The 15,795-nt window shown below is 44.4% G+C and overlaps 1 long non-coding RNA gene across 2 annotated transcripts in view; it reads right to left on the bottom strand.

The window, feature by feature from the left end:
- Positions 1-15,795, bottom strand: part of LOC141570042 (uncharacterized) — a 56,070-nt gene that overhangs the window by 25,934 nt on the left and 14,341 nt on the right. For both annotated transcript variants that reach the window (XR_012493793.1, XR_012493794.1), the window contains exon 2: positions 532-737. This is a non-coding gene — a long non-coding RNA (uncharacterized LOC141570042). The remainder of the gene's footprint in view (positions 1-531; positions 738-15,795) is intronic.

The raw sequence follows: 15,795 nt of genomic DNA, 5'->3' as shown, positions 1-15,795 counted from the left end.
GTCAGGGAAGCATCGCTTCACCCACAATTTCCTAACGCTTATGCTTAGAATAGCAAATCGCTCTTTCCAACCAGGGAATTGAGGAGAAATTCTATGAAAAGCTAGGTCGGAGAGCGCCGCCCAGGACAAAACAGGAAGAGAGAAACGGACTTTCCCTCCGGAAGAACACTCCCGCCTGCCAGCCCCAGGACAGCGTGAAGCCAGGGTCCGCGTGTCAGGAGGAGGGCGGCCTGGCAGGCCTCGCCGCGGAGGAGCTGGCGGGGGCTGCTGTGCTGTGCGGGTTATCCTCTCGTAAGGTCCCCAGCACATCTCATTGTCTCATGGAGAACTCCACGACTGTGCCGACCCAGGGAGGGTGGCGCATACGTTCTGTCTCCTACCAGGAACCACTGACCTCTTTCACAAGGAATCAACTGAGTTCCAAAAACTAGTAATGGAATAAACAACAGCTGCTGATTAACTTTGTAGAGAGGGCAAACCCCCCCACAAAACCCGATACCCCACAGGCAGCAGAAGGGCTGACACACGTACCATGCGGACGACAGCATCGTAGGTGTCGGTGACACTCATCAAGCAGGTCCAAGTGCAGGGCCTCTGAGGAGGGAGATGCCAGCGGGGAAAGGCCGGCCTGAGGAGCGCCAGGGCAGGAAGGAAGCAGGCGGGCGCCCCAGGACGCGGCCTCAGCACCCCACCGCCCTGCCTTCCAGAACTTCGGAGTCGGAACCACCCAATCAGCCCTGAGAACAAATGAGAGTGAGCCTGCCAGCATCCTGCATGTGTGAAACACAACACAAACTAAGCAAACCCAATCCGATATGCACCAAAGTCCTTAAAATAAGAAACGCCACGGGACTCTCCTGATGCGTGCGCCTGGGCTCTCCTAGGGTTAGGACTCGGCCACCTGTGCAGCCGCACTTTCTGGCAGTGACAGCCCCAAGGGGTACAGCGGGGCTCTCAGCCACTCTCCTTATTTTCTTTTACCTTTTTTTTTGGGGGGAGGGGGATCTATTAAGATAACATTATTATGGTTTATTTTTCAGTCTCAAATCGTGGAGGGTATTAACATAATTTTTCCAGTGATGGATTTCCACTGCGTTTTGCTAAATCCTTTTTGTCATCATTTAATGGTTTTCTGGTCATTTTTAAGTGGGTTCATTTGCAAGCTCCCATCTCATAGGTGGTTTTCATCACACTCCAATGCCACCCTTCCCCCCTAATGTAGTGGAGACTGGAGCCCCTGGGGTTTGGGGGAAAGGGGCTGGCTGCTCTGCTTGTCACCCCTCCCAATTTGCTCAACCCCAATTTGCTGGGCTTCCTTTACAAAGGACCACACACTGGGGGCTTCAGGAACAGTAAGCAATACTCTGGCAGCTCTGGAAGCTGGACATCCATCCATCAGGGTGTTGGCAGAGCTGGATCCTGCTGAGGCCTCTCTCCTGGGCGTGCCGACAGTGTCTTCTCCCTGTCCCCACATGCTCAGCCCTCTGTGTGTGTCTTTGACCTGATCTCCTCTTCTTATAGGGACACTGGTCCTATGGATTAGGGCCCACCCTGATGACCACATTTATACTTGATTATCCGTATGGAGACCTGTAAGGAAGGAAAAGCTGTCCCTCCACCCGCCTCAGTTCCACAGCTCTGTCTGTGAAATCACCTGACAACAGGCAGGCTGACAGCAGAAAACGAATATAACCTAGAACTTGTCAGCGTACATCAACATCAGGGAAACGTGGGGAGGTGCTGCAGCTTAGGGACTGAAAAATGTCTGACCAGGGTGTTCTTTTTCTTTGAAATAATTTGTAATCCTAAATATTTTGAGTGTCTTATTAACACCACTTGTATATTTCGCTAACATGAAATGCAGTTTCAGCTGCAGTCATGAACTGTATTCCATCTATTGACGACAAAGTAGTTCTTTTTTGGAAAGGCAGAAAAGCCTTGTTCTATGTTCGCTGAGCATGCCTGCAGTTTTCAAGGACAGTGCCATCTAAGCCTTGATGGGGTTCTTTTGTATTGAGATAAATATATAAACATCTGTACAAGCATGGAGTCTCACACTTTGTGTCTTCTGATTGTTCAGCTGAAACTACTGTTCAAAACGTTGGGTAATGTTAAAGGAAAAATGTGTTCTTCCAAAGGTCAGCTGCTTCCCACGGGAGGGGGCAGAGAGCTCATGGGTAACACAAATGACTCCTTTTCTGTAACGTGTATTTTTACAGCATGTACTTGGACGGTGATTGATTCTGTTGCAGTGAGAGTTATTAAAACGGTTCAAATGCGCCATATAGACACTGAGTCCTTCTTTCAGAAAGTCACTTACCCATAACTTCACACTGAAAAATTTACTATTGCTTCAAAAAATATTAACTATAACTACAAGACTAAAAATGGCTATATATATATTTATACGTATATATAAGCTAGATCATTACAAATATTTAGAATAATTTATGAAAATGGTATAATGTATTGAAAATTGTCCACATGCAATAATTACGGATTTTAAAATAAAACTGTGAGGGGCTTTGGCTGAATCACAGGTTGACATATGTAGACATGTTATCTGTTCACCTGCTGGCTTTGCTATGGTATTTTAACAGGAGTATTTGTTTCCATGGCATCAGTGCTTGGTACTCAGGGCCATGGCTTGTGTGTTCCCAATAACCCGTAACTCACACATTGACGTGGCCTGACCAAGCCCTAGTTGGGCTTCACTCTTCCTATAGGGCTCAGAGCTGGCGAGCTGGCAAGCCTGAGCAAGCACAAAGAGGCAGAAACCCCCTCACCCCCTCCTTAACTGTCATCCTGACAATTCAGAAGCGGCTGCTCACAGAGAGAAAAGTTTCCCATGAACCCCTCTTAGTCATGCTGTCTGCTGGCCCCACAGAGTCCCGTAACCCTGCTTAGCCCTCCTGAAAACGGAAAGCCCCTGCCTGCTTGATTCTGAGGTGTTTGCAGGCTAAGGCCCCCGTGTTCTCCCTACCGCAGTGATCTTTTCTACAAAAGTCCCTCCTCACTTAAGTCTAGATTTATTTTTATTTGGCAATCTCTCTCTCTCTCTCTCTCTCTCTCTCTCTCTCTCTCTCTCTCTCTCACACACACACACACACACACACACACACACACACGCGCACATGTGCATCTTAATTGTAAGTATGAATTTGTTTAACACATGTTTACTGAGTGATCTGTATGTGTCCCATGTCCCATGCTGTGAAAGATGATGTATGATAAAATGTTGTCACCAAGTAATTTACAAACTATACCCTGAGATTTGTTTAAATAGTAATACACACAGTATATGATTATGTGAGAAAATAAATAAACAACATTGAAGAAGGAAGAAGGCAGTGGCTGGTATGTCCAGCGTGCATAAGAATGGCATTCCAGAAGACTACACTTGTGGCCAGCCGCAGGCAGTGATGAGATTTGGCTAGATGGGTGAAGGAATGGAGTAGTGTTTGAATCAGAGACAATAGCCCAGAACAGAATGTCTGAAAGCAAACAGACAGGTGTAGAGCTTTTTCTGACAGGAATAAAGGCATATAGCATCCATACTTAATAGTCAACCAGTGCCTTCCCTCATTTCATATATATTTAGCATTTGTTAGATATTTGAACCTCACAGGAATCAAGACCAGGTGATATATACTCTTTTTAATTTCTCCCAAGACGTTTTCAGTTCTCATCTAATTTTACTGAATTGGTTAATAGTATTACCCTAAATTGGGAGTTTTTTATTTGTGATCCTAACTTTGATAAGCATTCCAAGATGTCCCAAGAAATCCATAGGCTTTGACAGGGAAGAGAGGAAGGAAAATATGAGTTCAGGGAATGTGAGACTGAGGAGTAAACCCTTTCCTGTGTGAGGAGCTGCACTTATGCCAAGTTCTCTCCAAAGTGACACTTCTCACACACATTCAACTAGCCATGGAAGCTGAAACCAAAATGCCACAAACATGGACTCATTTCCTTGAGAGATCCTGGCTTATGTTCTAGAAGGTGGAATGCCAGCATAAAAGGCTGTGATCCAGGCAGGCCCCAGGTGGAAACGACTGTGAGGTACCAGGAAGCATGAGAAGGACAGGGGCCCTCTGAGACCAGTGGGAGGAAGGGCTCCAGACCAGAACTGGTGTGTTGAATAAGTTCCTCTGTCTTGAAATCAAAAGGCCTCCCTACACTGTCAGGTAACTTATCCCAACCTGTTACACAAATGTAAACCACACATGGAAGGTGATTTTTGCCTTTTGTTACAATCAACCCTCTGGGTCATTTAAAGACCAAAGAAAATGTAAAAAGAGAACACTTGTGTCCAAAGGGAATAGAGGAAGAAAGAATGAAGTTGGCAGTAAATGGGGGAAACTTTTATCTTTGGGGGTATATATTTTAACATTTTGGTTTTTGCTATTTTTTTCTTATTTACCTATTGTATTGCCATCAGGTGTCCAAACATAGCCCTGATCATCTGGCTGTTTATAAATTTGAGTTACAGGAATCAATGGAAGTTGGTCCCCTGTGCCAGGCCATGGGGCAAACATGAATGACCCGTGCAAGGCAGGAGCTACCTGGGTGCTTCGTCTGGAAGCAGTGATCAGATGACGGCAGGACACCGGGTGTGGGATGGTTTGCTGCCTTCAGAAAGAATACCACTGTACACCACTGTGGATGAGACGGGTGAGCTTGGGTGTGTCACTTGCAGTGCCTGCTGAGATGTCATTCCTCAGCCACTCTGGGAGATGCAGGTGGTCTCCACAGGAAGGGCGTGAGGACTATCGGGACTTACAGGAGCTCTGTATTCTTTGAACATCTTTGGGTGGGACTCTTCTACTGGAACTTTAGAAACAAAGTCATTATTTCAAGTGACTAAATCCAGCAGCAACAACAGAATGTTACACAGCTTTCTTAAAATCGAATTGTAATATGCAGACAAATAATTACATATACATAGTATCAGCTTTTTATTGTTTTCTTCCAAATATCCCTTTAGGATTATCAGTGTCTCTCTAGACAGGTTTACATCCATTCCACTGATCACATTCGTTCCCTTTGATCACGTCTGCGTTTGAAGGCTCACTCCCTGAAGCCCGATGTGTCACCTGATGGTAACATGCTCCGATATGAGTACCATAGAAGGATTAACTCACTCCACTTGCTTACCTGGTGTCTCCTTATTAAGATTACCAATGTGTCAGGGTTTCCACCTTAAATTTAAATCATACAATACTCTCATTCTCACTCTCTCTTTCTCGTGTTTTCTTTTTGTTGTTGTTGCTTTTGGGGTTTTATTGCACCACATCGTCCCTTTATATTTCCGCAAGATGGGAGGGTATATTTACTGGTCTGTTGCAGATGCTTATCATCCCAAATGGGAAGTCCAAGCACTGAGATTCTAGCATCACATGGAGAGCTGTTTTTAAAATTGCCACACCTTAGACCGATTAAATCAGAACAGGTAGGGGCCGGTATGCTTTCAGAGCTGCCCAGGCAATTATGAAGTGTGCCCAGGATGAGCACCTCTGGTGGCATGCCCAGGGGTGTCATCTGCAGATCCATCGCCAGCCAGGGAAACAAAGGGACCTGCTCTCTAATTCACTTCCTCTTCTTACTTCAAAGCCCTTGTGACTATACTGAGGGATCAAAGGGATCGGAGCTGACGGGGCTGTGACTGCCAGAGGGTTCAGGGCTCTGTGGGCCCAGGCTTTGAAGTCCACTATTGATTCTAGCGGCAGGGAGAGGTGGTCCATTAGGGGATCAAGGCCACAATTTGCCAAAAGCACTGCTTTCCATCTATTGCACAGTGAGTCTACGGTGGGCAGAAGACCATCACCCTACCTACTCGCCCATCTTGGCTCTATTAAATGTTGCTTTTTACAATAAATGAATACTAGTGTCTCCATGAAAGCTAAGAGTGACTGTTTATTTTCAGCCATTTATTGACATGTCATTAAAGATTTATTAGAGATAGTGTGAACAATTTTAAATGTAAATGTTTGATAACAGAAAATAGGGAAAGATGAATTCATTGTCCATTAAAATTCTCCCATAGACATCTGGTCTCTGCAGAACAGAGTTTAATTCAAATATCCATTTACAACAGAAGAAAAATGAAGATCCTATTTTCTGATCTCTGATTGTATCAGAACGTAGCCATGTGTGTCCTACAGAGGGAAAGGATGTCTGCCTCTTCAGGATCATGTGTGATGATTGCCCTAGGTGTCCCCGTCCTTGTTTTAGGAAACTTTCTGGGAACACATGATCCCTTTGATTGGCTGTATGTATTTTCATGCCATAATATGGTTGATGCTAAACATTAATATGTCAGAACTTCTAGGTAAGTGGGGGGTTTGATGACATTGCACATCTACAAAAAGGTAATACTTTTTATTTTTTTTTATTTTTTAGAAAGAGGCAAATACTTTCTTTAAACCATAATGCTTGCATGTATGTATCTTTTGGGGCTTGACCACCAGGGCGCTCCTCGACAATAATTAACTATCTTTGCAATAACACGTCAGAAGCTAGAACTAGGTTTTAAGAGTTTGGGAATATTTCACTGAGTTATTTTGGATTTGAAATAAAATGACACAGTTTAAAAAGTAAAGAATAAGTAAGGAAAATCTAATCTAAGCCAATTTTGATCATTAAAATTCAATCTATGAATACGCATGATAGGTAAATTGTGTTTTATTAAAATTAATCTCATTTTCTATAAACTAAAATAACATTTTAATTTCTAGCAGACTGAATTAGTATTTCTGGAAAAAGGACACCTTTTGCTGTGTCCCAAAGCTGTTTATTAAAAAAAAATAGTCTAAATAAGAGGCATGTGTCTTGCAGGCAGGAAGAGAAAGTCTGCCCCTGCAGAACAAGGAAATATAAAGCAGTGACTTGATGTGGATGGAGTAAGAAAAGAGAAAGCTATCTCTGCCTCATACCTACTATCCTCAGCTAATGTAGGAAAGATGTATAACTTTGAAAATGTTTCTTCTTGCCACAGGAAGTTGAAAGGGCTAGTGGTCCCCTCCTCCTGTGGGAAGCTCTTGTGCTGAGCAGAAGCTGTAACAATGACTTTCACACCCCTGCAGCTATTAGATCTATGACTAAGTGGGGTTGTACTTTTATCAACTTTCAGAAAACTTCAGAACTTCGCTGAGATTTGGGCCGGATTGCTGTATTTGATTGAATATTGGCAGTACTTAGATACTGGAGCAGATGAGCAATTAACTCAGCACCTTGAGCTGAAAAAGTGGTGTCCGACAGTCAGGAGTTACAGACCTGACTTTTCCTGGTACTGGCCCCAAGCTCTAGGCCCCAGGTCTATGCTGGAAGGCTGGGGAGGGGTCTCTTGGCCAGCTGAGAAAATGCCCCTGAGCTCAACGAAGACAGCATAGGGAGGACTGGACACTTCCCGGTGTGTGTATGGTGTTCTGTGCGGGGGCAGGTTCTGTGCGGGGGGAGGGGCACTGACACTGAGCACCTCAGCAGGTGCCAGGGGTTGTTAATGCTGCTTACTGGCAGACCGCAATGTGAGCAGCAAGAGTGCAGCTTTCTGGAAGAGCCAGGAGTCCTGCTGCCTCCCATGGCTGCAGTCAGGAGGTATAGTTCAAGGCCCCACCTCAGTGTGCCACTGGGAGCCCCGAGGGGGCTATGCGAACTCCCTAAGTCTGGATGCCTCATTTGCAAGGAAGAGTGGCAAAATCATCATTCAGGCCTGATTCTGAGACTCAACTGAAAAGCTGTGTGACATCACAACCATAGAGAATAAAAAACAAGAGGCACTTTGTGCTAAAATTCTTCCTTTGCTTTGGAAAAAAAATAAAAAAAAATTTCAATAAAGGGAGGATGGCTGAAAAAATACCATATCATAATTTCCTATTCATCTCTTGGAGAATGTAGCCATATATGTTTATTTTTTCCCATAATAACACAGGAAATACATGACATTTTCCAAGTGCTAGCCAAATTCTATTTATGCTTGCTAGCATGCGAGATCACTGACAGACAGAGGTCATCATGAAGCGTCATTGGTCTCCGCCAAAGTGAACACTGGATTACCAAGATATTTTTTTTTGATGGAATGCAGTGGCCTTTGCCCAAATATGTCTTATGCTGTTCTATGACGTTTTACATGTGTAGTGAAAAAATATATATAGTTTTTTTCTTTTTGAATATGTTTTTCTCATAATAAAAACTCCCTTTAAATCGGAAGGCAAATCTTTTTTAATGTGGAAATATATTCCAGCTTAAGAATGAATAAATCAATGCCACTTCCCACCCTCCCCACACCCCGATGAAATAAAAGCACAGAGTCATTGAGCTTTTGTGTGTTCTCACTCAAGTTATTCTCCTTTGTCCTGTATGTGAACTATCAAACTCATATTTTGCAGCTCCCTGTGTGTACAGACTGGAGCTAGAGATCAGGGAGAAGAGGAAGGCTGCTGACTCTTTCAGCGACCTAAACGTCTACGCTCTGTCACTTTGCCCACCTGTAAAGCAAATCTTTGCAATGTGTCTATATGGAGTGGTCCTCGTGATTCTCGTGATGGAAATTTTAGGACAAAATGAACACAGTGTTTCTGCTCCCTGTGCCCCGAGGGTGGGGGACAAGGCAGTTCTCTCTAAATCTCACAGGTTGTATCACCAGCCTTTGCGTCTAAATTCAGTTCAGGAATAGCTGACAGTCAACTCTTACGTGCAAACTTTTGATACTATATGTTTTTACCATTAAGAATTTTTTCCCTATAAAAATGTATGGCAGGAGTGTCCACCTCTCCCCATTATACAAATGAAAACTGACAATCTAGCTCTCGTAAAAAACCAGAAGAGATCAGGAGCGTGGTCTCATGTGGGGTAGCCCTGCCTTACACCATCTTTGCTGAACTGGGCATTAGAGCAAGTCTGTGAGCAGCACTGGTTTTTATGTGTTAATATAACTTTGTCCCAAAGCATTTTTTTGACTTTTCTATATCATTGGCTGGCATATGTGGCCAAGATGGAAATGGAAAAGAAAACAAAAACTCAATGGGAGAATCTAAGACTGGTATGACGATGCCAGCTATAGAACAGTGGGAAGCAAAAGGATTGGGAGCCAGAATGAGGCTGACAGCTGTCCCCATCTGCCCAGGGCTGAAGGACGTCCTGAACAACGGGCTCACAGAGCTCACAGCAGGAGCGGGGCACCCCAACTGCCAGAAACACTTGGGTTCAAATGCTGACTCTACCTTGGGCTAGCCTGAGGCCTTTGGCCAATCAGGTCCACAGAGTCTCAGCTGTGGCATCGGTGTGGAGGGTAGAAGGAACTACTTCCGGGTTTAGAGCTCAGAGATAACATGTGCAAAGAGAAGACTCAGGCACATCGTGATGAAGACAGCAGAACATGCCGAGCCCTCCTGCTGCATCAGGCACCGTGCAGCACATTGTACCCGCATTCTTCCTCGCTCCCACAACAGTCCAACAGTGTGGGGGGCGGGCCATCGCCACGCCTGCGGCCCACAGAGGGGGGGACTTGGCCAGGTCACACTGTTGGTGACAGCCTGAGGACTGTCCACACTCCCACCATCACACCCAGATCAACAAATCAGCACTTATTCTCATCACACTCTACAGATAACAGTTAGAAAGGCCGGTCTTGCCCTCCTCACCTCCTCACACGTAGCAGTGACCCCACAGCCCTAAACTTAGGAAGGCGTTCTGCAAGTGTGGCCCCAGAATCAGAACTGCTGCTGTGGGGTCCTGTTGAAAGCCATGCCAATTCTGTGACAGTTTCCCACAACCAGGCTTGAGTTTGGGCTGACTTGTCCTGAGGGAGGTAACAGATGACTGCTTGTAGACGTGGCATGCCCAGGAAAGCAGTCCCCCACCCCCACTCTTTAGGGGAGCTTCTGCCTCTAAGTTTTATAAAGGCTTGAGCTGAGCAGAAGGCTGCTCTGCGGTGGTTTCTGTGTAGATCTCAGGAAGCTAGACTTCCATTTCTATTGTCAGAACAAGAGCAGCCAATGCAATCTTCGTGGCATCCTGCAGACCGGTCGGCTGAGGCGGGTGGGCCGGGTACATTCTGAGAACCTTGGCTCTCTTCCACAGATGGGTCTTCTGCGCTCTTGCTCACATCAGTCACATCTTCAATTAATTTCCTGGTCTGCACACTCACCACTGCAGACAGACAGCCTATAGCTGTTGTCTGCCCGACCGTGCAGAATAATCTATTAAATAGAATTCTGCTGTTTTAACAAGTCAAAGGGCCATGATTCTCTTGGCATTTCTCACACAGTCAGCGTTTCCAGGACTCTGGGCACTGTTGGGAGTAAGCTTCTGGGGTAGCTGGTGCCAAACTCTATTTGCCTTTCCCAGCAGGGCTGATTTTTAAAACACTCTCTTGTGTTGGTGTACATGTTGTTTTTGTTTTCCTTTCTGACACGAGCAGGAAGCTTCCAGAGCCCTAAGGTAAGTCAACAAGCGATTTACACTGCCCATTTCAGTTGAGTTACTGTGTGAATATTTGTAAAGTATTCATGTTTTCTGTGAACCACATCAAATAAATTTATTGAAATTATTTCCTTCACTTCCAAAATAAAAGTTGGGTAAACACTCATATGATTCTTTAATGAGAAAAAAATTTTTAAAAATTACCACCTACTTCCTTCTCCTGATTCTGTCTCTCCAGGTCTTCCATCAGCTTTCCAGGACCCATTCTAACCCTGGGTCACTACCACAGTATATTCATTTTTAAAAGTATGATTTAGCCATTAGAGATAGACTTGAATTCCAAATATCTGCCAGATGCCTCCCATTGATTTTGTAATTTCTCCCAGGTTTATACAAAATTAATTGGATTAGTTTTGCTTCTTAGAGCATTATATTGTGGTTGGCACTTCCTTCTACCAAAGTCAATGTCAAGTGGAATGTTGGTTTATTTGGATTTGTATTTTGGGAAAAAATCCCTTGTGTTTTAATGCCCCAACTCCCAATATAAATAAATAAATAAATAAATAAGACAAATAAACAAGCCCACAAGAAAGCCACCCACTATTTTTCAAAAACCCTTAAAAATACATTCACTCTATGCCACTTATTGGACTATTTTCATATTGAGAGAACAAAAATGTAGAGGTAAGCAAAAAAAGGGACCCAGGGAACCAGTATAGGGTATTAAGTTGTATCATATCCATGACAGTAAAGACCCTTTATTTTTAGGCAATTCTGTCATGCACAAGTCATCAATTATTAATTATTACTATGCACACAATTCCCTCCCCAACACTTTGTTATAGAAATGTCCAACACGCTAAAGAGATGCAAGAACTGCATAGTAAGCACTCATGTAACCACCACCCAGATTTATAATTGCCTCTGTGTTCATAAATCGGTCTATTACAAACACAATTTCCACATGGTGAATAACCTCAATTCCACCCGGAGAAGATTGGAAAGAATGGATCAGAGTGAACTGGGACAAGTATCACCTGGGGGCCTGATAGACCTTGGCGCATTGACAACCTTACAATTTGATGTGGGTGCACACTCATTGACGTGACAGATACAAAGGAAACAGAAGAGCTCTATGGTCCTGGTGGTTGGAGGCTCCTGTGTAGAGGACTGGAATAGGGAAAGCCATGCCGTATAAGCTACAAACCCCATCCTGTGCATAGGGCAGACATGGCCAGCAAGAGTCAGCCATCTTTATGAAGCCTAGATATGGCCACAAAGTCTGTCTCAACATAGTGCTGTAGGCAGGCTCCACCCACTGGCTCAGAGCTGCCAGTCAAGTTCAGACTTATGTGCCATCCATGGCTAAGCAGAAACCCTCTCTACACCTCAAAACTCCAGTGGCAGCTGGACTACAGCAGCACACCACTGACGTGGGTAACGATAAACCCAATTATTAATAAAATACAAACTCAGTAAGTATAGAGTCCCTGGTACACTCAACCCAACCACTCTACCAGTTTTTGCAAATTCAGGCATTCTCCACTCCTTTTGCTTAAAAAGGAAGGAAGGAAAGAAGGGAAGAAATGAGGAAGGGAGGAAGGAAGGAAGGAAGGAAGGAAGGAAGGAAGGAAGGAAGGAAGGAAGGAAGGAAGGAAAAGGGAAAGAAAATTGAAATTCCGTATTACAACTCTAACCATATTGAGAAGGCTTTGCTGTGGGCTCAGACATGGGCGGGTCTGCATCTTCCCAGTAGGAGGTCTTGGTCTTAAAGAAGAGAAGAGACAACCCAGCTAAGGTACAGTTTACAGAAGACTTCCAGTGTCCCGGTGGAGACAGTGGTTGGTGCGCCAAATGATGGCATGTGCAGGTTGTTGGAGACAGGTTGTTGTGAGAACGGCGTGGGTGGGGTAACTAGCCTGGAGGAAAGGTGGTTGTATATAAATATAGTCATTTTCTGAGTACTGGGGTTTGCTGGCATAAACATGAGTTGGCTTTTATCATTCCATATACAATCTGAAAGGTCTTAATGAGACAACAAACTGCACTGAGCCTGACTGTGATTCCTTGCGATTTCTTAGTCCACTGATCTCACTGTTAACGGTAGGGCAGAAATGGGATCAGCTGAGCAATAAATTATGTGAGTAAGAGAGAAGACAGAGGGAATTTTAATATATGTTTTTAAAGGGCTACTAGGGAAATAAAATTTAACTTTTTAAAAAGTTCTAACACACAAGTGGGAAACTTCATTCATCTAGAAGATTCCCAAAAGTGAAGTAGCTCACTCTCCAGCCCAATTATAGGTGACACAGTGCTTAGCGTATACACAGAGCAATATAGTTCATGAGAGGTTAGCTTTTGCAATGAGCTGAAAATACTGCTTTGAATTCATCTTAATATTAATGAACTAAACTGACCCGGCTCTCAGGCCCGCAGGCATTGGCGTGCCTGGTGCCCACTGAAGAAGAAGGGACAGCGGGGGGCTGAGCTCTGCGTATGGAACTAGCCTCCTGCTTTGTGTGTTTAGCTGGGTACTGAAAAGAAAGGTTTTTACTTTCTTCGCACTCAAAGAGCCCTGGGGTCAATGAGGAATATTGCATTTCTTAGTAGGATGCTATAAGAAGAGGCTGCCTTGTGAGGGGCAGAAGCTCCATTTGTCCCCAGCTGTGTCCACAAACACTTGAGTTGTGTCTCCATTCTGTGTAGGATACAGCAAAGCTGTCTGTGGGGACAAAGCCCCAGAGAGCAGTTTCCAGGCTCTCGGCCTCACATGGAAAGATGCTGGCTCGGCTAGTTGGCCATCAGCTGTAGCCAGTTAGCCAATTGGCCACTGATATAACTGCCGTGGCTGCGCTGGGGAGTGGGAGTCGGTCAGTTGGCAGAAAAGCGGACAGCAGGTCGCACGTCTTGTGAATCCAGCCTCCAGTGAGACTATAATAGTATGACTCCCCTACCTATGGGTCTGTGGGTCTTCCTTTTTGGCCTCACCATGTCCTGCATTCTTATGTGGGGAGCGGGAGCTGAGCCCCTGCAGGCCCCCCCGTGTGACACTGTCACATGTCACAGTGAAGCCCAGTGGTGCGGAGATCCTAGCAGCGCTTGGTGGTGGCCTGTGCACCTGTGCGGGGAGCACAAATACAATATGTCTTCACAGGGTGAGAAAATTATAACACGCCAAACGTGAAGGGTCACACAGTTCAGTGTCGGCCAGACAAGAGCAGAAGACAGGCTCAGGGAAGAGGGAGCCAGGGCCCTATGAGTCTAGTGGAAATAAAGATTCAGAAACGGAGAAACCATTTCTACCATTTCTTTCAACCATTTAAACACTTAAAATTTTGTCAGAGCCTAAAACATGAACACAGGCTATCTCCCTAAACAAACACTCTGGGGATTCTATCCCTTCACTCTCCTAATTCTCCTAGACTTGCACAAATGGCTCCTGCTGTTGGCAACATTTTAGATGGATCCTTTTACGCGAGCTGCTTCAGAAACAAGTGAAAATCATGTGTTCCCAGAATTACATGTTGGCTTCCAGGACGTTCAGAAGGGCTGACATACTCTTTGCAGCATGGCACAAACAAATAAAACGATTGTGAGGGTACTAACTTCATACTCGAAGCACTAAACTCACAGGATGTGGATTTAGTTTATGTGTGTATGATTTTGTGTATGTGTGTACAAATCTGTGACGTATATCATGCTTTGTAGACCCACTATCTGGTAGTTATGGCAACAATTTGGTTGTTGAGAGAAGTATGAAGGCTCTTTCTGAGCCATGTTTCTCAACCATGCGTTCTACCTCTTACTGAGAGCATTTTGTTGTTTACTATAAAGTACTGTTGGTTTTACAGACTCTTGGTGTGCTCTGAAAAGTTTCAGCTTCTTTGGGACTGTGGGACATAAGAAATTCCCAGCTGTCCCCCAGGGTATCACTCTCCCTGTGACTGGGCTCCGACCTTTGACACCGTGTCACACAGCTGCCCCTCATCCAAGTGGGGCACACCCCCACGTCTCCTTCCACTCCCACTGCCTCTCCCCCACTTCTTTCAAGGATATCTTCATACTCCATATGACTCAACTAGAGAATATCTGCAAAGACCCTATGTCCAAAAAAGCTCACATTTACAAGTGTTGTATGGGAGGATTTCAACATATATTGGGGGGAAGGTGGGCCACAATTTGTCTTAGTCACTTAGGCTGGTATAACAAAATACCATGTAGCACAGACATTCATTTCTCACTTTGGAGGCCGGAAGTCTGAGATCAAGGCCCTGGCAGGTCTGGTGTCTGGTGAGGCCCCACTTCCTGGTTCATAGGTGGTGTCTTCTCCTGTGACCTCACATGGAGGGAGGGGTGAGGGGGCTCTTTTTTATTAGTGTCTCTTCTATCTGGGCTCTAATCTCATCATGGGGGCTCCACCCTCAGGACCTCATCACCTCCCCAAGGCCCCACCTCCTAATACCATCAGATTAGGGCTGAGGTTTCAACATATGAATTTGGGAAAGGAGACGCAAACATTCAGTCCACAACACAAGTCAGCGCACTTGTTACAAATCAGTCAAGTCACATATGATTAAATGTATGTTATTGGATGCAAGTATCCATTGAAACTCAAAGAGTTCAGACTAGAGCATAGCAGGCAAGCCACCCAAGATCAGAGGCCACCACTGGTCAGTCACAAAGCTGGACATGCCATAATTCTGTGATCTTACACTACCCAAAAATAAGCAGTGTTGGAAGATTTTAGCCGTTCACAGGCATGTCATACTTTATGTAGCAAGTGGATGAACAAATATCACCTTGTTCTGTTTATCTATTTCTACTCCAGAATTGATAAAATGAGTTCTTTGGGTACTGCTAATAAGAACATGATAAATAGCCTGAAATATTTCAATAACTTGCCATAATCTAGAGGTTTATGCACAGAGAGTTATGAATGGATCACTTGCGTTACCACTTAACATGTGAAGACGATGATATTGAAGAATCGATTTCTCTTTGTTGGAGGACATAGTGAAGCATGGAGCACCTTTCTCAGGTAAATTCATCATTGAATTCACTCAGAGTTGAGCTGTGGGGCAGCTTGGAAACCCTTTGTTTAAGGGAGGCATTAAATGTCGAGGACAATTGTTTCAGTTAGGCACGTGTTCCTTAGCTGTCTCTCCAGAGAGAGCAGTCTTTTTTTCTTTTAGGCTCTCTATATTTTTCTTGTCACATTTTGCAAAGATAACCATCCCAAACACTTTGAAAGAGAAGGCACATTTGTAAAATGGTGTTAATATTTTAGTTTAGTAATTTCCTTTTGGGAAAAAAAATGATCATGTAGGAAATTAATATCTCTTAAGACAAGAACAGGTAGTTGTACTTTCAAAA

The sequence above is a fragment of the Rhinolophus sinicus genome, linkage group LG02, assembly GCF_036562045.2.
Source record: "Rhinolophus sinicus isolate RSC01 linkage group LG02, ASM3656204v1, whole genome shotgun sequence".
NCBI lineage: Eukaryota > Metazoa > Chordata > Mammalia > Chiroptera > Rhinolophidae > Rhinolophus > Rhinolophus sinicus.
Note: the sequence above shows the minus strand (reverse complement) of the source record. Positions and strands in the feature narration are given on the sequence as shown.